The sequence below is a fragment of the Nomascus leucogenys genome, chromosome 2 (genome assembly GCF_006542625.1).
Source record: "Nomascus leucogenys isolate Asia chromosome 2, Asia_NLE_v1, whole genome shotgun sequence".
In the NCBI taxonomy this organism is placed as follows: Eukaryota; Metazoa; Chordata; class Mammalia; order Primates; family Hylobatidae; genus Nomascus; species Nomascus leucogenys.
In genome coordinates, this window is record NC_044382.1 from 39,523,318 (window position 1) to 39,540,760 (window position 17,443).

At 45.2% G+C, this 17,443-nt stretch overlaps 1 protein-coding gene across 4 annotated transcripts in view; it reads left to right on the plus strand.

Annotated features, from left to right (window-relative positions):
- Positions 1 to 17,443, plus strand: part of SIL1 (SIL1 nucleotide exchange factor) — a 241,129-nt gene that overhangs the window by 14,351 nt on the left and 209,335 nt on the right. For 2 of the 4 annotated variants that reach the window (XM_030828519.1, XM_030828525.1), the window contains one exon: positions 3,135 to 3,236. The exons of the other annotated variants lie outside the window; for them this stretch is intronic. The gene's annotated coding sequence lies outside the window, so the exon portion shown is untranslated. The remainder of the gene's footprint in view (positions 1 to 3,134; positions 3,237 to 17,443) is intronic. 4 annotated transcript variants of the gene reach the window in all.

Genomic DNA, 17,443 nt, shown 5'->3' on the forward strand with positions numbered 1-17,443 from the left:
AACCTAAACTAAAGCTTCAATGGGGCAATACCTTTTAGGAGAGTTTGAACTGACACTCTGGCTTCCTATTCTTTGCGGAGAATTATTGCTGCTATTAGGCAGAGGGCTTTGTTTCCAGGTTACAAATCTTTTTAGCAAAGAAGTAAGTGTGGAATAGAATTGGAAGGACTTGAGTAGTCCTTGGATATAATTTAATGCTCCACATCCCAGAGAGAGTAAACATTATAAAGTGTGCAAGATGGGTTTGGATTAATATCCTGACAGCATGTGGCTTGGCGTGTAGGGCATTCCTTGGAGACCCTTCTTACCATACACAGCCTGCCTTTGCCGGGTGGCCTCTTCCCACAGGTCTTCTCAGCAGCTGTTGTGCACCTGGGTGAATCATCAGCTTCCCTGTGCTTTGAAAAAACCCATTTTAACTGATGAAAGCCCTCATACAGGAGGTGCAATAAACAGACAACCTTGAAAATGTTTTTAGTACAACCTAAGCTGCCTCTGAGTTTGTCCAGGGTATTCACCTCCATTAGGAGCACTGGCTGATTCTCACCTCTGGTCTCTTCTGAATACAATATGCAAAATCACCTTGCCCTTTCTACTCTGCTGCACCTGACATCATGGGTGTGGAAGGTCTCTGGAAACTCCAGGGAGGCAGGAGCACCATGGACATGGAGGAAAGGCTTATTTGCTTCTAAGGACCATGCAGAAATCCTTGGCTTTTTACTTCTGTTAGTCCTACTTAAATCAGAATTTAAAGCCTTCAAATAGAATTCTGTGTATTGCTGACATAGCATGGAGTAGGGAAGGCTTCTTTGTAATTTCTGAAGAGAACTTGGGGGCATGTAGAGGTCATGCTTAGGTTCTTTCCTTACCCAGACCTGACCTGTGCCGGGCCAGAGCGGTTTGCCCTAGAAAGAAGTACCAGCTGATGACTTAGGGCCTTACTGGTGTGCAGCTTTGCAGGCCTGTAAACTTAGTTAGTTCATCCAGGTTTCAGTTCCTGGGGGCCTGCCTCAGGCATGTGAAATTCATCAGAGACCATCAAGTGACAGTTCCAGTTAACTAACTCCAATAAACCTGACGACTAAGTTGATTTATGTGGACATGTAAGAGCATTCTCTCCTCTATAGGAGACGTTAGCTGGGAAGCCAGCTCCCCTCTGGAGGAAACCAAGGCAAATTATGGTGGAAAGCTTTTGGGTCATATCATCAGATACACCCAGATTTAAACCATGTAACAGCTGTGAGACTTCAGAGGAGCCACTCAACCTCCCTGCTCCTGTGTCCTCATCTGTGAAACCCCCTGGGGTTTTCAGATGTATACATGGTAAGCACTCAATAAATGTTTTGTCTCACTTGTTTCTCACTCTTCCCTCTTCCCCTTCTCTCCTTCCCACTTTGTCCTTCTAGGGCTATATTGTAATCTGACCAGAATGCACTTGTCAGTCTGTTAAGGCACCAGGTACTGGAGATAGACTCATTTTTATTCTCTAGGTTCCCTTTATATATTCTTTGCCATCCACGGCTCTTTCGTTACCACAGGTTATAATAGAAACGGTTAGATTCTAGCTCTTGTCAGTGGCTTCCAGGCTAAGGGTTCTTTCTGGTTACCATTCAATCCACCATTATTTGCTAAGTACCCATTGTGTGCCAGGACCTGCTTAGCCCTGGGAATATAGTGATGAATGAGACAGATGTGGTCCATGCCTTGAGTAACACCTCTTCAAACCCCCTCCTTAGATAGGTGACTTCTGTGGATGACTGGCCCTGCTCGTTCTGTGTTGCGTCATATTAATTTCCTTCTGAGAGGGCAATCTTCTCCTTAGACCTAGGGAACAGTGCCTCTTTGTGCCGCGTGGACCTTGCCTGCTGGCTTGCCTGCTCCCAAACAATGAGAGCAGCATGTTGAGGCTGAAGGAGAAAGCCCCCCGGGCTACTACTGCCCCGGCCACACATGTCCCAAGAGCCTGCACTTGGCACTCCTGAATGTTCCTTTTCTCCTTGCACACAGATTATATCGTTTACTGCTCCTTTAAATTCGAATAACCTTCCACCCCCTTCTCTGCCTTAAAAAAAACAAAAACAAAAAAACAAAAACTGTGTATTACAGCGTAGAAAACAAAACAGGCCAGCCCTGGTCCCCTGGCGAGGTTTGTTTTAACGTCATTTTTTAGTGAAGCCTTGCTGTGGGTTGCCTTTAATAGGGCTAATGTGTAATTCAGGCATATTGATAGTTTGCAGTTACAGAATCTCACATCTTTTTTTTACCTTGATTGTCATCAGCAGTGTGAAAGGTAGATGCAAGGGCTTTGGCTGACAGGAGGTGGGACTTCTCTGCTTTGGCCTCCAGACTCTATCCTGGCCTCTGGTGGGTCCTATAAAGAAGGCTGAGCAGCCAGTTTAGTGATTTCTCAACTTCAAAATAGAAGCCTGGAGATAGCCCTCTGCCCTACCCCTCCTCTCCCTTTTGCCAATTTTACCAGCAGTTGCCAAGAACTGTGTGTGGGGAACCAGGCAGAATGACTCTCTGGAAATCATTTGTTTGAGAACTCCCAGTGGAGGAATGCATTTTCCTGTGCTTCTTTCCTGTGCTTCTTTCCTGTGGTGGTGTGTGCTGTTGTGATTTGGTACTGCTTGTCCCTCTGCAGTACTGAGACCTGTATGTATAACTCCTCCAGCCCTGCAGGGGTTTTCAACAATAAATTGCTTGCTGGGTGGTATTTCCCCCAAATCCCTGGGAGAGCAGGGGAGCATGTTAACAATTAGGGACCTAGTTGAGCCTCTGTTTCTGGCACTGTGACTAGAGGCATGGTGGGTGAGCCCAGATGAGCCATGTTTCCCACTGCTGCTCGGGCTGGGCATTTATTGCAGTTGGATGTAACATTAAGAGTCACACTAGAGGCTTGGTTGGAAAGGAGAGAGCACTGCATAATTATTGCTTATGTACTGTTTAAACCTATCAGCCAACAGATGTCAAGTGCAGGAAAAAAGCACAATAATGTTATTATAATGGCATAATACTTATCATTATAATAATCAGCTGGCATAGCTTTTGATAAGAGGCAGATCCTGAAATGAGTGCAGGGGGAAGGGTTAACATTGAACTATAGCACAATGAATGTATGCTTAACCTTGCAGAAGATGCTGTGTAGAGGCGGATGACTCAGGTATGGAGTTGCTACCCTCTCTGCCTAGCTAGAGGAGCTATGGAGACTTCAGCTGGGATTGTCTGCCCTGCAGGTACTGTCTTTCTGATGGTGTGATGGAGCACACCATCCTTTGGTTTAAGGCATGCTACACTGCAGGAATACCATCCTAGTGCCCAGAGCTGTGGGTTCTGGGAAATGCAGAGACTTCATCACTGTGGTCTCATTTTGGGTTTTCAGAAAATCCAGCCTCATGCCCATAGTTGCAGATGATGAATTTCGCTCCCTACAACAAACTGTGCTCCAAACCTAGGAAGTGGTGGTGCATCTCAGTTTTGTATGTATCAATTGTGGTGGGTTGTGCTCATGGAAGACAGACTTTTCTTTGCCAAAGAGCTTACCAGGAGCTACATTCCCAATTCTGGTTAGGAAGGTGGTGGTAAAGGGGTGAGGAGCAGAGTGGGGCTAATAGATGACCCACAAAGGCAGCACTGGGGTAGGAGAAAAAAGTCTGATTCAGGCAAAGCTGGGTGTGACTTTTTTTTTTTTTTTTTTTTTTGAGATGGAGTTTTGCTCTTGTTGCCCAGGCTGGATTACAATGGTGTGATCTTGGCTCATTGCAGCCTCCAACTCCTGGTTTCATGTGATTCTCCTGCCTCAGCCTCCCAAGTAGCTGGGATTACAGGTGCACACCACTATGCCTGGCTAATTTTTTTGTGTTTTTAGTAGAGACGAGGTTTCCCCATGTTGGTCAGGCTGGTCTCGAACTCCTGGCCTCAAGTGATCCACCCACCTCGGTCTCCCAAAGTGCTGGGATTACAAGCATGAGTCACTGTGCCCGGCCAACTTTTTTTTTTTTTTTTTTTAAAGAGACAGGGTCTTGCTCTATTGCCCCGGCTGGAATGCAGTGGCACAATCTTGGCTCACTGCAGCCTCGACCTCTTGAGGTCAAGAGATCCTCCCGCCTCAGCCTCCCTAGTAGTGGGACTACAGTCATGTGCCACAACACCTGGCTAATCTTTTAATTTTTTGTAGAGATGGGATCTTGCTGTGTTGCTCAGTCTGGTTTTGAACTCCTGGTTTCAAGTGATCCTCCCACCTTGGCCTTCTGAAGTGTTGGGATTATAGGTATAAGCCATCACATCTGGCTGTGGGTGCGACCCTTGACCTTACCATTCAATAGTTGGACAAGTTGCTTAACCTCGCTCAGCATCAGCTACCCATCTGTGTATGTGCTTATTCATTTCCCGTTTGTTTTTTATTAATAGCCCTGTCTATAAAGTACCTGTCACTATGCCTGGCACTAAGTGGTGCTCAAAAAATACTTCTGCCTCCCTTCCTGCCACCCCCTACCTGCCTACCCTACATAAGAGAAGGGTAAGGAGAAGATCCTCCTGCTTCTGTAGAGGGAAAATGGCCTTAATTAGAGCTTTATGCGAACTTCTTTAGTTGCTGATATTGCTTTTCTGAGCCACAATCTGTGGACCTCCTCTGAAGCTGCCTCATCAGGAGAGACTTTGATATTTACTGTTTGGGCACATCTCTGCTTCATCCAAGGAGTAAAAGAGGGTTTAAAATCTCATCAGGGCACAGAATGCCTGCTTCTGCCCCTGTAGCCTTGCCTCCCCTCCCTTCTTTCTTTGGGTGGGTCACTCGGAGGGCACTGTCTGCCCTGGGGATTACTCATTTCTTTCGGGGGGTCCTGGTTGTTTGGTTCAGTGTCTTTACTGGGGAAAGGCTTTTGTGTTTGTGCCTGCCTGGGCCTGTGCTGTGCCTTCCTTATTTTGGAAGCTTGGAACACTCAGACAAGGTGATATCTTTTTAGACTGTTTCTGGCTGTAGGCCAGCTTATCACTATGGCTACCACCAGCTTAAAGAATGTCAGACAGAAAGTAACTTCTGTAAGAAATTTGGGAGAGAAAGGGGGAAGGGGAGAGAATAGTTTGGCTTAAGGTCACCTAGGGAAGAGAGCAGCTCTAAGTAGAACTCTTTGATTTGGATACAGCTTCGTTTTCCTTCTCTCTGAAATTTTATTTTTTCAGTCAACAAATGTATATAAAACATCTGTTACATTCGAGACACTGTTAGGCCCTGAGATACAGTGTCAGGTAGGGTTCCTGCTTAGAGTGTACTGATGAATATGTCAAAGTTAGTAAAATTACACTTGCAATAAGTGTATTGAAAGAAAGAGTTGAGAACATTTGAGAGGGATTTGACTTGGTCCTAGGGCTAAGAGGGTATCAGAGAAGGCTTCTTTGAGGAAGTGATGTTCGAGTAAATATTGTGAAGACCAAACAAGTATTTACCAAGCAGAGTGACAGGAGGTTGAGGAAAATTTCAGGCTGAGGGCCTAGATTTGCAAAGGCTCTGGAAGCGGGCAGTGGGTGGGGAGTTGTATGAGGAACTGAAAGTATGGTTGGGGCACAGAGAGTGAGAGGAGCCAGCTGAGGTTGGAGGGGTTGGTGAGGGCAGGCCTTGTCAGCTGTGGCAAGGCATTTCATATTTACCTGGAGAACAGGGGAAGCCTTTGGAGAGTTGGTGGTGGTTTTGGTTGTTTTGGATTTGCAAATGAGCAGCACCCTTTTGGACACTGGCTGGATTTTGTTGAGGGAGTGAAAATGAAGATCAGAAAAGGAACATTACTGTAATAGGTTGTTTTCCTTCAGTCAGCTAAATGGTAATCTTGAGACTAATCCCCTTTAGTGTGGCCTTGTTCCTCCTGATTCATGTGCTCTCTCAGTGCCAGTAGTCAGTGTGTTGTGGGGGCACCTGGCCACTCAGCAGACATGGTGGCCCAGGGTGCCAGCACTTGGCATCTTTCCATCTGCACAGAAAAAGGCCTGGAGGTTTCAGGCTTGTCTCATGTTAACAGCTGACAGCTACAGAGTCCTTTGTAACCTGCTGTGTCACCATCCCTCTCTTGGCTGTCACTCCTGGGTAAGGGCTACCCCCTTCACCTTGGACCACTTAAGCCACTGACACTGGCAACTCCCAGAGATGTGATGTGCCAAGTTAGAAAAGCCAGCACCTGTGGTTTGTGTAACATTCAGTTCTGGTTGATGTAGATGTGCACATGTTCTCTCTTGGCAGCAACCAATGTCTAGAGGGCCGGAAATGGGCTGGAGTTGTTCCTCCCACTGTGTGGCCAGGAAAACTGAGGTACAGGAGTTGCCTGTGGTATAAAGAAAACTGGGTCAGAGTTACGTGCTGCCAGACCAAGTGTTAAGTGCATGATGGGCGGGTATAGACCCTAGACCAGACTCTTTAGTGATACTGTGGCCTTGCCCACTACTCCTTTCACTTATTCGTCTGGAAGGCCATGCTGCATAGTGGTTAGGAGCTTGGCCCTTGGACTGGGGCTGACTTTAGTTAGAATCTCAGCTTCTCGGCTGGGCACGGTGGCTCATGCCTGTAATCCCAGCACTTTGGGAGGCCAAGGCAGGTGGATCACAAGATCAGGAGTTCGAGACCAGCCTGACCAACATGGCAAAACCCCGTCTCTACTAAAAATACAAGAATTAGCCAGGCATGGTGGTGTGTACCTGTAATCCCAGCTACTCAGGAGGCTGAGACAGGAGAATCGCTTGAACCCAGGAGGCAGAGGTTGCAGTGAGCCGAGATGGTGCCACTGCACTCCAGCCTGGGTGACAGAGCCAGTCTCAAAAAAAAAATAAATAAATAAAATAAAGGCCAGGCGTGGTGGCTCACGGCTATAATCCCAGCACTTTGGGAGGCCAAGGCGGGTGGATCACAAGGTCAGGAGATCGAGACCATCCTGGCTAACACGGTGAAACCCCGTCTCTACTAAAAAAAAAAAAATTAGCCGGCTGTGGTGGCGGGCGCCTGTAGTTCCAGCTACTCGGGAGACTGAGGCAGGAGAATGGCATGAACCCAGGAAGCGGAGCTTGCAGTGAGCGGAGCTTGCGCCACTGCACTCCAGCCTAGGCGACAGAGCGACACTTTGTCTCAAAAAAAAAAAAAAAAAAGGAATCTCAGCTTCTCCACTTGGAAGCTGTGTGACCTTGGACTATTTACTTCACTTTCCTGCCCATTAATTTTCTCAGCTCTAAATGGGGAATAATGATGGTGCCATGGTCTGAATGTGTGTCCCCTCCAAATTCATATGTTGAAACCTAACCCTCGAGGTGGTTCCTTTGGGAGGTGATTAGGTCATGAGGGCTCCACCCTCATGAATAGGATTAGTGCCCTTATAAAAGAGGCCCGAGGAGCTTCCTTGCCTCTTCTGCATGTGAGGACCCAGTAAAAAGGTGCCATCTGTGAAGCAGAGATCCCTCACCTGACATCGAATCTGTTGGCATCTTGTTCTTGGACTTCCAAGCCTTTAGAATTGTGAGCAATAAATTTCTGTTATATATAAATTATCCAGTCTAAAATATTTTTATTTTATAGCGGCCTGAGCGGACTAAGATAGAAATTGGTTCTGAGAAGTAGGGTGCTGCTATAATAGATACCTAAAATGTGGAAGCAGCTTTGGAACTGGGTAATGGGTAGAAGGCTAGAGGAGTTTTGAGGTGCATTGCCATGAAAGGAGCCTTAAGGGTAATTCTGACGAAGGCTCAGAAGAGAAAGCCTCCGTCTTCTTAGCGATTATCTAAGTGGTCTTGATCAGAATGTAGATAGAAATCTGGATGGTGAAGGCCATTCTGATGGTGCCTCAGATGGAAATTAGGAACATCTTATTGGAAACTGAAGGAAAGGCCACCTTCTTATGAAGTGGCAAAGAGTCGGAGTGCAGTGGCCCATGCTTGTAATCCCAGCACTTTGGGAGGCCGATGTGGGAGGATTACTTGAGACAAGGGGTTTGAGGCTGCAGTGAGCTGTGATTGTGGCACTGCACTCTAGCCTGGGCCACACAGTGAGACACTGTCTCACAAGAAAGGTCATAAGAGAAACAGGTCTGTAGTTTTCTTTTTTTTTTTTTTTTCTTTTTGAGACTGAGTCTTGCTCTGTTGCCCAGATCATGCAATGGCAAGATCGTGGCTCACTGCAACCTCCACCTCCCGGGTTCAAATGGTTCTCATGCCTCAGCCTCCTGAGTTGCTGGGATCACAGGCATGCGCCACCACACTCAGTTGATTTTTGTATTTTTAGTAGAGACGGGGTTTCACCATGTTGCCCAGACTGGTCTCGAAGTCCTGACCTCAAGTGATCTGCCTGCCTCGGCCTCCCAAAGTGCTGGGATTACAGGCATGAGCCACCGCGCCTGGCCGGTCTGTAGTTTTCTTGTAGTGTTTGTCTGGCTTTGGTATCAGAGTAATGCTGGCCTCAGAGAATAAATTAAGGAGTATTCCTTCCTCTTCAATGTTTTGGAAAAGTTTGAGAAGGATTGATGTTAGTTCTTTAAATGTTGGTGAAGCCATCAGGTCTAGGGCTTTGCTTTGTTGGGAGATTTTTGATTACTAGTTCAGTTGGCCTGCTAGTTACAGGTCTGTCTATTCAGAATTTCTATTTGTTTGTGATTCAGTCTTGGTAGATTTTGTTTCTATGAATTTGTCCATATCTAGGTTATCAAGCTTGTTGGTGTACACCTGTTCATAGTACACTCTTGTTTTTTGAGATGGAGCTTCGCTCTTGTTGCCCAGGCTGGAGTGCAGTGGTGCGATCTTGCTCACTGCAACCTCCGTCTCCTGGCTTCAAGCAATTCTCCTGCCTCAGCCTCCTGAGTAACTGGGACTACAGGCACATGCCACCATGCCAGCTAATTTTTGTATTTTTTAGTAGAGACGGGGTTTTGCCACGTTGGCCAGGCTGGTGTCCAACTCCTGACCTCAGGTGATCCGCCTGCCTTGGCCTCCCAGAGTTCTGGGATTACAGGTGTGAGCCACTGTGTCTGGCCTAGTACACTCTTATAATCCTTTTCATTTCTGTAGAATCAGTGGTAATATCTCCACTTTGATTATTTTTTTCTTTTATTCTTTTTTTGAGACACAGTCTTACTCTGTCACCCAGGCTGGAGTGCAGTGACATGATGTTGCTTTACTGCAACCTCTGCTTCCCACGTTCAAGTGATTCTCCTGGCTCAGCCTCCTGAGTAGCTTGGATTACAGGCACATACCATTATGCCCGGCTAATTTTTGTATTTTTAGTAGAGATGGGGTTTTGCCATGTTGGCCAGGCTGGCCTTGAACTCCTGACCTCAGGTGATCTGCCTGCCTCGGCGTCCCAAAGTGCTGGGATTACAGGCATGAGCCACTTCGCCCTGTAGTCTTTTTTGTTTTTTTTTTTTTGAGATGGGGTCTTGCTGTACTGCCCAGGCTGGTCTCAAACTCTTGGGCTCAAACGATCCTCCTGAGTACCTGGTATTACAGGCATGTGCCACCATACCTGGCCCAACTTTGATTTCTGATTTTAGTAATTTGAGTCCTCTCTCTCTTTTTCCTTTTTGAGACAGGGTCTCACCCTGTTGCCCAGGCTGGAGTTTGATGGCGTAGTCATGACCTCCTGGGCTCAAGTGATCCTTCTGCCTCAGCCTCCCAAGTAGTTGGGACCACAGGCAGCTGCCACCATGCCTGGCTAATTTTAAATTTTTTTGTAGAGATGGGATCTTGCCATGTTGCCCAGACTGGTCTTGAACTCTTGTGCTTAAGCAATCCTACCTTGGCCTCCCAAAGTGCTAGGATTATAGGTGTGAGTCACTGTGCCTGGCCTCTTTTAAAAAAGTCCATCTAGGTAAAGGTTTGTCAATTTTGTTGATCTTTTTTGCATAACTACCTTTTAGGTTTATTGATTTTTTTCTGTTATTTTTCTGTTCTCTATCTCATTGATCTTAGCTCTGATCTTTATTATTTTCTTTCTTCTGCTAGCTTTGGGTTTAGTTTGCATTTCTTTTTTCAGTTCCTTAAATTGTAAAGTTAGGTTGTTGTCTGTGATCTTTCCTGTTTTTTTTTTTTTTTTTTTTTTTTTTTTTTGAGACAGAGTCTCACTCTATCACCCAGGCTGGAGTACAGTGGTGCAATCTCAGCTCACTGCAAGCTCCGCCTCCTGGGTTCACGCCATTCTCCTGCTTCAGCCTCCTGAGTAGCTGGGACTACAGGTGCCTGCCACCATGCCCGGCTAATTTTCTTTTTTTTTTGTATTTTTAGTAGAGATGGGGTTTCACTATGTTTGCCAGGATGGTCTCGATCTCCTGACCTCGTGATCCACCCGCCTTGGCCTCCCAAAGTGCTGGGATTACAGGCGTGAGCCACTGCGCCTGGCTGATCTTTCCTGTTTTTTAATGTAAACATTATAGTTATAAATTTCTCCTTTAGTATTGCTTTTGCTGTGTCCCGTGTAAGTTTTAGGTATTTATTTATTTATTTATTTATGTATGTATGTATGTATGTATGTATGTATGTATTTTTAAGACAGTGTCTCACTCTGTTGCCCAGGCTGGAGTGCAGTAGCATGATCTTGGCTCACTGCAATCTCTGCCTCCTGGGTTCAAGCAATTCTCCTGCCTCAGCCTCCTGAGTAGCTGGGATTATAGACTCGTGTCATCACCCCCAACTAATTTTTGTATTTTTAGTAGAGATGGGGTTTCACCATGTTGGCCAGGCTGGTATGAAACTCCTGACCTCAAGTGATCTGCCTGCCTTGGTCTCCGAAGTGCTGGTATTACAGGCTTGAGCCACTACACCCGGCCCTCATTTTTTTTGGTGTATATTCTTTAGCTATTTTCTGTGTGGTTGCCATGGGCATTACATTTAACATCCTGAAGTTATAACACTGTAATTTGAATTTATAATAGCTTAACTTCAATAGCATACAGACTCTGCTTCTTCAACCGCTCCATTTCTCACCCCTTTCAGTTGTTGATGTCATGATATTGCATCTTATATGTTGTGTGTCTAAAAACATAAGCTATATCTATTTTTTTAACGCATTAGTCTCTTAAATTATGTAAAAACAAAATGTGGTGTTGCAACATCCTGGGGGTGAATTCTAGGGTAGGCTATCTTCCTTGGGATCATGGGGGCATCAGTGGGTTCTGGAGTGGGGGCAGAGATGTGAGGCATTATCTAAAATTGGAAATGTCACAGAGGATAGAGAAAAACTCCCCTCAACACTTAGCAATGAATCTGGGACCAGCTGGTGTTTTGCTGCCTGTCTTCACTGTGACCCCAACAGCTGGCAGCCATTGCTGCTGCCATCTTGGGAGTGGGTCCCTCCAAAGTTTCTGATGAGAGATTTGCTTATCTTATTGAGGATCCTTGTGTGTAATGAGTTGCTTTTCTCCCCTTCAAGATTTTGTCTTTGTCTTTTTTTTGAGATGGAGTCTCACACTATTCCCCAGCTGGAGTGCAGTGGCGTGATCTTGCCTCACTGCAACCTCTGCCTCCCGGGTTCAAGCAGTTCTCCTGCCTCAGCCTCCCAAGTAGCTGGGATTACAGGCACCTGCCACCATGCCCAGCTAATTTTTTGTATTTTTAGTAGAGACAGGGTTTCGCCATATTGGCTAGGCTGGTCTCGAACCTCCTGACCTCGTGATTTGCCTGCCTCAGCCTCCCAAAGTGCTGGGATTACAGGCGTCAACCACCATGCCTGGCTCTAAGCCACCATACCTGGCCCTTTGTCTTTCAACAGTTTGATTATAATGTGTCTTGGTATGAGTCTCTCTGTATTCATCCTGTTTGGAGTTTGTTGAGCTTTTCAACGTTTATGTTCATGTCTTTCATCAAATTTGGGAAATTTTGTATCATTATATTTTCAGATGTTCTCTCTGCTACTTTATCTTCTCTTTCTGGGACTTTCACAATGTGTATGTTGGTCTGCTTGATTGTGTCCCCTAGGTCCCTTAGTCTCTATTCACTTCTCTTCAGTCTTTATGCTTCTTTTCCTCAGACTTGATAGTTTCCATTGTCCAGTCTCCAAGTGTTCTCAGATTATTTCTTTTGCTTGCTCAAATCTGCCTTTGAATTCCTCTAGTGAATTTTTTATTTCAGTTATTGTACTTTCCAGCTCTAGAATTTTTGGTTTCTTTTTAAGATGTCTGTATCTTTATTGATATTTTAATCTTTTTCCAAACATTGTTTTCTTGTTTTTTCTCCATGCCTTCCTTTAGTTCTTTGAGCAACTTTAAGGCTGTTGCTTTAAAGTCTTTGTCTAGTAGATCTGCCATTAGGTCTTTTCGGGGATAGTTTCTTTTGTTTTTTTCTCTTAAATATACCATACTTGGGCTGGGCATGGTGGCTCACCCCTGTAATCCCAGCACTTTGGGAGGCCAAGGTGGGTGGATCACGATGTCAGGAGTTTGAGACCAGCCTGGCCAATATGGTGAAACCTCATCGCTACAAAAATACAAAAAATTAGCCGGGTGTGGTGGTGTGCACCTGTAGTCCCAGCTACTTGGGAGGCTGAGGCAGGAGAATCGCTTAAACCCAGGAGGCGGAGGTTGCAGTGAGTGGAGATCGTGCCATTGCACTCCAGCCTGGGTGACAGAGCAAGACTCCGTCTCAAAAAAAAAAAAAAAAAAAATACACACACACACACACAGACACACACACACACCATACTTTTCTGTTTCATTGTATGCCTTGTGTTTTGGGTTCAAAGTGGACATTTGAATCTAATAATGTGGTAACCCTGGAAAGCAGATCTTTTGCCTTTCCCAGTGTTTGTGGTTTTGGTTTTTGTTTTTATTGTCATAGGCTTTGTGTGCTGAGGATCAGCCTCAGGTGTAAACTTAAGGTCTTTTCAGGTCTCTTTGAGCCTGCACTTTCCCCTGGGCATGTGCAGTGACTTTCTGATTTTCCTTACACATGTGGATGCCTTAAACATTTTTGTTTAGAGGCAGGATCTTGCCACGTTGTCTAATCAGGAGTACTGGAACTATTCACAGACATGATTATAATGCACTATACCCTCGAACTCCTGGGCTCATGCAATCCTCCCATCCCAGCCTTTTGAGTAGCTAGGACTACAAGCATGCACGACTGGACAGGCTTATGTAGTTGCCTTTAAAAATTCATTTTTTTTTTTTTTGAGACAGGGTCTTCACTGCCCAGGCTGGAATGCAGTGGTGTGATCCCAAGTCACTACAGCCTTAACTTCCTGGGCTCAGGTGATTCTCCCACCTCAGCCTCCAGAGTAACTGGGGCTACAGACACGTGCCATCATGCCCACCTAATTTTTTGTAGAGATGGGGTTTTCCCATGTTGCCCAGGCTGATCTTGAACTCCTGGGTTCAAGCCATTTGCCTGTCTTGGCCTCCTAAAATACTGGGATTACAGGTGTCAGTCACCGCACCTTGCTTGAATGTTCTTTGATGTCTGACTCCCAAAAGGTGAAAAAGATAAATGATCAGGGGCGGGGGTGGGGGCGGGGGAAGCATTGGCCCTTTAAATCTCCAGGAAGTCACTTCAGCCTGAGGGAAAGGGGCTTGCAACAGTGCTGGGAGGAGCCACAACAATCTCTGCTACTACTTTGTCTGCACCTCTGTAATCAAAAGCAGCAATCAGAATCAGCACAGATCCCCAATATTTGGAAGACAGTGTTCTTTTTGTGCAAGCTGTGTGCAAGCTGCTCCAGGAACACATACACAACTGCCTGCCGTGAAGGTGGGGGAAAAGTAGCTGCTACTCTGCTAAGAGTTGAAATTGATAGACATTAACTGCAATTTGCCATCCAGGCCTTTCCCTGGAAGTTGCAAGGCTTCAGTTTCCAGAGTTCCAAAATACAGTCATACTTCACTTAACAACAGGGATGGTTCTGAAAAATGTGTTGTTAAGTGATTTTGTCCTTGTGCAAACCTCATAAAGTGTACTTACACAAACCTAGATGGTATAGCCTACCACACATCTAAGCTTTATTGTATAGCCTCTTGCTCCTAGGCTAAAACCTGTACAGCTTGCTACTGTACTCAATATTATAGACAATTGTAACACAATGGTAAGCATTTATGTACCTAAACATTTCTAAACATAGAAAAGGTACAGTAAAAATGTAGTATAAAAGATAAAAAATGGTAGCTGGGCACGGGTGTCACATACCTGGAGTCCCAGCTACTTGGGAGGCTGAGGTAGAAGGATTGCTTGAGCCCAGGAGTTCAAGATCAGCCTGGGCAACAGAATGAGACCCCAACATATTAAAAGAGAAAAAATAAAAAGTGGTACCCCTGTACAGTGCACTTACCATGAATGGAGCTTGCCAGACTGGAAGTTGCTCTAGGTGAGTCAGTGAGCAAGTGGTGAGTGAATATGAAAGCCTAGGATGTTACTGTATACTACTGTAGACTTTATAAACAGTGTAAACTTAGGCTACGCTACATTTATAAAAAATTTTTTCTTCAATAATATATGTAGTCATAGCTTACTGTAATATTTTTACTTTATATACTTTAAAATTTAAAAAAACTTTGACTTATAATAACAGCTTAAACACATGCATGTTGTACAACTGCACAAAAATATTCTTTATACATTATTCTGTAAGCATTTTTCTATTAACAGTTTTTAATTTTACTTTTTAAACATTTTTTGTTAAAAATAAAGACACAAATACATTAGCCTAGGTCTACACAGGGTCAGGATCATTAACATCACTGTCTTCTATCTCCACATTTAGTCCCACTGGATGGTCTTCAGGGGCAATCACACACTTGGAACTGTCATTTCCTATGATAAGAGTGCCTTCTTCTAGAACGACCTGCTTGAGGCTGGTTTACAGTTAACTTTGTTTTTCTTTTAAAGCCACTCCTTGGCTGGGTACTGTGGCTCACGCCTATAATTTCAGCACTTTGGAAGGCTGAGGCGGGAGGATTACTTGAGCCCAGGAGTTCAAGATTAGCCTGGGCAACATGGCGAAACCATGTTAGTAGTCTCTACTAAAAATACAAAACAAAGGCCGGGCGCGGTAGCCCACGCCTGTAATCTCAGCACTTTGGGAGTCCGAGGCGGGTGGATCACAAGGTCAGGAGATAGAGACCATCCTGGCTAACACAGTGAAACCCTGTCTCTACTAAAAATAAAAAAAAAAAAATTAGCCGGGCGTGGTGGCGGGCGCCTGTAGTCCCAGCTACTCGGGAGGCTGAGGCAGGAGAATGGCATGCACCCGGGAGGCAGAGCTTGCAGTGAGCCGAGATTGTGCCACTGCACTCCAGCCTGGGCAACAGAGCGAGACTCTGTCTCAAAAAAAAAAAAAAAAAAAAAAAAAGCTGGGTGTGCTGGTGTGTGCCTGTAGTCTCCGTTACTTGGGAGGATGAGGTGGGAAAATCACCTGAGCCTGGAAAGTTGAGGCTCCAGTGAGCTGCTGTCATGCCACCGCACTCCAGCCTGGGCCATGGGAATGAGATCCTGTCTCAGGAAAAAGAAAAAAAAATCACTCCTTGCCCACGCTGTAGTGCAATGGCATGATCATAGCCCACTGCAACCCCAAATTCCTTGGCTCAAGCAATCCTCCTGCCTCAGCCTTCCAAACAGCTGGGACTACAGGTACGCGTCACCACGCCTATTTTTGTATTTTTTGTAAGGACAGGATTTTGTTATATTGCTCAGGCTGATCTTGAACTTGTGGCCTCAAGGGATCCTCCTGCCTTGACCTTCTAAAGCTCTGGGATTGCAGGCGTGAGCCACTGTGCCTGGCCCCTCTTAAAAAATAAGTAGAATGAGTACCCTCTAAAATAACAATAAAAAGTATATTATAGTAAATACTAGGTGATAGGAATGTTTCAGCTCCATTGTCATCTTATGAGACCACTGTTGTATAAGTGGTCTGTTGTTGACTGAAATGTGCAGCACATGACTCTGATTTATATCAGACAAATTCTGTCGGTGCAGTTGTTGTCTAGTTAGGGAGACAGATTTCTGTGCTGTTGACGAAGAGTTAGACTCTGTAAAATATTTTTAGAGATTTATTCTGAGCCAAATATGAGTGACCATGGCACATGACATAGCCCTCAGGAGTCCTAAGAACATGCGCCCAAGGTGGTCGGGGTACAGCTTGGTTTTATATATTTCAGGGAGGCACAAGACATCAATCAAATACATTTAAGAAATACAGGCCGGGCGCAGTGGCTCAGGCCTGTAATCCCAGCACTTTGGGAGGCCTAGGTGGGCGGATCACGAGGTCAGGAGATCGAGACCATCCTGGCTAACACAGTGAAACTCCGTCTCTACTAAAAAATAATAAAAAAAATATTAGCTAGGCATGGTGGGCACGCACCTGTAGTCCCAGCTACTCAGGAGGCTGAGGCAGGAGAATTGCTTGAACCCAGGAAGCGGAGGTTGCAGTGAGCCGAGATCGCATCACTGCACTCCAGCCTGGTGACAGAGTGAGACCCTGTCTCAAAAAAAAAATAATAAATATAACAAAAAAGACAGACATTGGTTTGGCCTGTAATCCCAGCACTTTGGGAGGCTGAGGTGGGCAGATCACCTGAGGTCAGGAGTTCAAGACCAGCCTGGCTAACATGGTGAAACCCCGTTTCTACTAAAAATACAAAAAATTAGCCAGGTGTGGTGGCATGTGCCTGTAATCCCAGCTACTCGGGAGGCTGAGGCATGAGAATTGCTTGAACCTGGGAGGTGGAGGGTACAGTGAGCCGAGATCACGTCTTTGCGCTCCAGCTTGGGCAACAAGAACGAAACTCCATCTCAAAAAACAAACAAACAAGAAATACATTGGTTTGGTTCAGAAAGGTGGGACAACTCAAAGCGGGGGCTTCCAGGTTATAGGTAAATTTAAACATTTTCTGGTTGACGGTTGAGTTTATCTGAAGACCTGAAATCAATAGAAAGGAAATGTTTAGGTTAACATAAAGGATTGTGGAGACCAAGTTTTATTGTGCGGAGGAAGCTCTCAGGTAGCACACTTCAGAGAGAGCAGGTTGTAAAATGTAAAAGAATGCCTGACTCTTAGTTGATTATCTCCTGGATCTGGAAAGGAAGGAAGGAAGAAAGGAAAACAAGGGAGTAGGGGATTCTCTATAGAATATGTGGATTTTTCCCACAAGGGATCGCTTTGCAGGGCCATTTCAAGATATGGCAGAGAAACATGTTTTGGGGTAAAATATTTTTATTTTCTTCCTTGTTATGCCAGAGTCAGATTGGAAAGTAAGTCGCAATATACATGGTTAAATAAAACCCATCTGATGAGAATTTACAGTTTGTAGGACATGACTCCCCAGACCTTTTAGATAGGAATTTGGGCAAGATAAAATCAGAGTTTAGTCTTCAGTGCTTTCTACTCTACCATCTTCCCAGAATCCTCTTCCTTACTACCTTTTGGGCTTTGTTCTTTTTACTTCTGTGACTTAGTTTCTTCATCTCAATAAGTGTGTACTGATACCCACCTCCTGGGGCA